The following is a 4,911-nucleotide window of genomic DNA, read 5'->3' on the forward strand; positions in this document are numbered from 1 at the left end:
GCCATGCAGTGCTGTGTAAAAAAATATGGCGCAATGAAATATCATATTTAGGTTTAGGCCTACTAGTAGGAAAACAACTGTTTCTGATCTCAGTCCAGAATGAAATTATGAAAGAAAGGCAGGGATTCTATTCTCAAAATACAGGAAATTACGTTTCAAAGGGTTTGAAATTCGGATGCCAGATTTTGTGGCCCTGATAGCGGTCGCCACCCACTAAAAGGCTAGGCGGCGGGGTTTTCTCAGCCAGGGTCGGTCAGGAAACTACAATCAAAATAATATTTCCTTACGAATCTTGAGCAATTACTTCCACCAGTTTACAAGATGAATCCAAACGAACGAGAGAGGGAGAGAGAACAAAGATAGATAGATAAATTTCTTACTTGTTGACAGTTTTGCAGTCCAAATTTCACTTTTCATGTCCACTTCTTTAACTGTAGAAAGTTGTACCACGTAGTTCGGTGCTGGGACAAGGTTTTTGATGTTGTACGATTCACCTCTAAGTGTGTGTTCAGAAAACTCATTTTCTCCTTCTCTTTTCCATTCTATTTTGTACTTAATAGCCACGTCACGGACATGATTGGGGGGTCTTTTCCAGGATAACTCTATGACGTCTTCATAGGTGCAGGGCGTGATGTTTTCGGGTAATAGCAGTGCTGAGTTGAAAAAAATACATCAAAGGGGTAAATTTGCGTTAAATGCTCACTGAAAGAAACTGTCAGGCTTGTTTTGTTTTGTTTTGTTTTGTTTTGTTTTAGAATAAAATAACCTAAGAAAACTAAGACTGAATTTCGAAGACTATTTTTTTTGGGGGGGAGGGGTCTCTAAATGGTTCTTTACATAAAAGCTACATGTCTGTACTTGTCTAGCTAAACACAATGCCGACACCTCTGATATGGAAAAATGTTATTGGAGTTTGGATTATGAAGATTTAGTAGGTCTGCTGGAAATAATGATGAACATAATGATAATGATAATAACGTAACAACAATAATAACGATCTATTGACAGAGATCACGATAATGGTGAAATCACACTGATAAGAACAAATATCACTACGAAGTAACATTTGAAGTCTAATCTAATGGAAGAACAATGTACATACCAGTGTGGCAAGAGACCGCTTTGCAAAAGTTTTTCTTCGTGCCTTTTCTCGCCCCGAGAGATATTGAGTAATTGGTTCCTTCTCTCAGGTCGATTATCAGGTATCCCTGTGCAGCTGTCGGTTGAAGATACATCTGCTCAACCTTTTTTCCGTCCTCTACACGGTAAACTTTCAATATGTAGTCGTTTGGCGTCGGGTCGGGATGGTCCCAACTGACGCGAATCATTTCAGGACCGTCTGCCAGTGCTTTTACATTTCGTGGTGCACCGATGTCTTAGAGAGAAAAATTAAGCTCGTGTCAGTTATGGAAGGCCAATAGAAATGTACCATACATCAGGGACTATATGGTATGTAAATTAATTGCGTGGAGGAGGAGAGGGCCAAGCCTTAGGGAGACAAAAAAGTTAGTTCATGTAAGTTACAGTCTTTCAAAATACATGCTTCTACGTTTTTTTAAATGTTGTCGTTAAATCATATAGAAAATTGACATTCTGGAATGATTACCTGTTTTAATCCTTTTTACTTCCGGGTTGCTCTCTCTCGAGCCTTCTGCAACGACGAAGACAGATACCTCGTAGTCACTGTAAGCACGGAGATACTTAAATGAGGCGTGCGTTTCACGGAGGTTCTCAAATGTCTTGATCACCTGGTCATTTGCTTTCATTGTTGCTCGAAACCAGTGACTATCCGGATTCGTTGACTTTCTGAACATTCCTCTCACCTTTGTCTTGGCGAATTCTACCATACCTGAAAAAAATATAATATCAATTCAATTTCATGCACCACTATATATGGCAAAACGATTCCATAGTTCTTTTTCAAATGCGAAGAGGCTTAATCCAAAAGTATTGAAAGGTCATATGCATTATTCTCTAAAGACACGATAATATGTGCGGATTCAAGTACATTTGTATATGGTTCACCACAGGCCCCTGGTGTCGCTAAAATCTTTTTGAAAACACAACGGAGGCTAGGGAAATACCGTTATTGGTATTTGAGAACTGGTATACATAGATGTGCAGAAACCTTCAAATCTGGAAAATACCTACCAGCATAGGGATCTTTCCATTTCACCTCTATTTGTGTTTCCGTGACTGTTACGATCTGGAGGTCTTTGACAGGCTTTAAATCTGTATACGTAAGATTAAAGAGATACCTGTGAAGATGACGTCACTTTAAACTAGAGGTACTATTACTATGAAGTGTACATTTTCGTGGAAACGGAATCGGTGACGCAACAGTTCTTTATGAGAATTTTTAAAACATGAGCTTAATGTCTACATGTATAACATCTAGGCGGTTTCTTCATGGTTTAACTATGTTGCTAATTATTGGAAAACGTTTATGTACCTATCTTTGGGGGTCCTGGGTTCTCCTCAACATCACCAGCAAACCGTAGTTGATTCACACCTATAGCTGTTACCTGCCTCCAAATATCTCCACCGGATGCATGTGTATCTGTATCTATTCCGGTTTGCCAGACCACGCGGCTCATGCCAAGGTTCCAAGTGAATACACTCGCTGGTTTTGGCGTGCTAACAGTTTCAACTGCACCGCCGTTATTTTGAATGAAGTTTTCGCCATTTCTGACGTGTACAAGGCGAATTATCAATGCAACATAACATAAAGTGATATATAGAGTCACGAGGTACAGTCGCCAAGGATGACCAAGTTTTGCTGGTTTCATCTGCACCATGCGTTCCTTCTCACGGCACGGACGCGGGCCTCTATGACTGAACAGTCCGATACGCATACGATAGGCTTCTAGGCTGACCCCCATACTTGTTCCCAACTGAATGCCGATCTGTTGATGATGGTCTGCCAACAAAAGAAAGGCGTATTTACAAACCTTATACACCAAAGGATCATTCCCTGAAACCTGAACTTCGGTATACACTGTGTTTATTGTGTGTAACCTGCTCACATGGTTGCAAGTTGCATGTAGTTTTCAATGATTCAATCAACATCCAAATAACACCTTTGTCAATTGTGAAACTGGATCCGTTATTCACAATAACATGGCAATGAACCACCAAATTTCTAACGTTTGTAACGTTACCGGGTGGCAAACATGGACTTCGAATTTGGTATTCCTTCTTTTTTTAATCCAAAATTTGCACGCAACGTATACTAGTATTTGCCATGATTGTGGAAACCCTAAAATACGTACAGGCGTCTACTTTTGTGTGGCACTGCAGTGTGGTTTCACTGGCGTATCAGTTACATGTTCAGATTCTTGACGATTTGACTCAAACACACAGATATGTACAAATGGCTTGTATAATTATAAAGACGCCATTGAATTACGAAGTTACTACAACCAAACTATATGCCTGGTGTACAAGGCCTTAAATACATATTAACAGTGTTCAAAGCCTTAATTAAACATATGGCTACTAGTGTACGTCAAACATATGGCAAGTACTAGTGTATGTACAAAACCGTAGACATCAACATGATAAGTTCATTCATTTTGGTTGGTTAATATTATCAATACATAATAGTTTCCCTCCTAGAGAATTGTGATTTTTTTCCATCGACGTTTAGGCAGTCTGCCGGCTACCTTCTTCAAAATTTATTGAAAAACATGAACTTCAAATTGTCACATTGTGACGTAATGACCAGTATGCTACCATAGCGTATACAGTATGGGCTACTCACCCCAGCGATCTTGTGCCGCCGCAGTTCCCACAAGGACTGTCTACTGTTACACTGAGAGACCGTTATTTGTCAGCTCACCTGCTTTCACTTTCGCAGTTCCAGGTAGCTCCTATCCAACTTGGAAGCCCTTGTTTAACAATTACATTACTATTGTATTGTTAAAAGTGAAAGTACAAACAAGTCACGGTTGAGCATGAATTGGGAGTTTTCAAAATGTCAACAAACAAATATGTACTATTGGAACAGATTAGACACGATGCAAGTTCAAAATCAAATCCCCGTTGCGATGTAAACACTTTTGGTCTCCATTGTTGACTTTACAACCTCACAAATCACCCATGGCCACTTGCCGTCTTCCCGAGATCCTTTGCGGGCAGCGGTAGCAGTGGCGCTAAATACGAAGACAATTTTCTCCATAGCAAACAGTGGAGGCTGATATATTCATAAGTATTTATATAAGTACCTTCAACAAGAAGGTTGTTTTCGGTTATATGCCATGTTGACTGGTGTGGGTCGGTATGCATGTCAACAGTATAACCATTTATGTTTGTTTGTATGTAGACAACATAACTCGAGAAGCTTTGGAAGGTTGTGCATGGTATTTATTTATGTTTATGGAATACAGAGATGGTATAATTGTGAATTTGCGGTAGTACATAGCGACTTTCAAAAGCCGGCACATGCTGGCCTTTTGCGGCAATTATGAGTTGCGGCAATTATGAGAGGAGTTCTTGAGTTCGGTGGACCTTTAGCAGCCTGGGTGCCGTCCTCCGTAGTTATCACCGGCTCCCTATTGTCACTAGCTACCATGGACTACGGAGGATGGCACCCAGACCAGAGCCTCCTTGGAGGTGATTTTTTTTGGGAACAGGTGAAAATAAATGCGCGCGGTGTGGCCTGACTTGTATTGTCACAGGCAGACCCTTCCTACCACAAGAACATTGCCCCAATTCAATATTAGAAAAGAAAAGGACGATGCGCTTTATTAGCTTTATGACATGTCATGGAGGTTATATTTTCAGTTGGGTACGTCAGTTGGTCAACACTCAAGTACGGCTTGATGGATTGGCTTGTTATACTTGGTGTGTTAGTAGGGTGTGACGATACAATATGTAACTGGAAATGGTGAGATTTTGCCCCCCCCCCCC

The sequence above is a fragment of the Branchiostoma belcheri genome, unplaced genomic scaffold (genome assembly GCF_001625305.1).
Source record: "Branchiostoma belcheri isolate BF01 breed outbred unplaced genomic scaffold, Haploidv18h27 scaffold235, whole genome shotgun sequence".
NCBI lineage: Eukaryota > Metazoa > Chordata > Leptocardii > Amphioxiformes > Branchiostomatidae > Branchiostoma > Branchiostoma belcheri.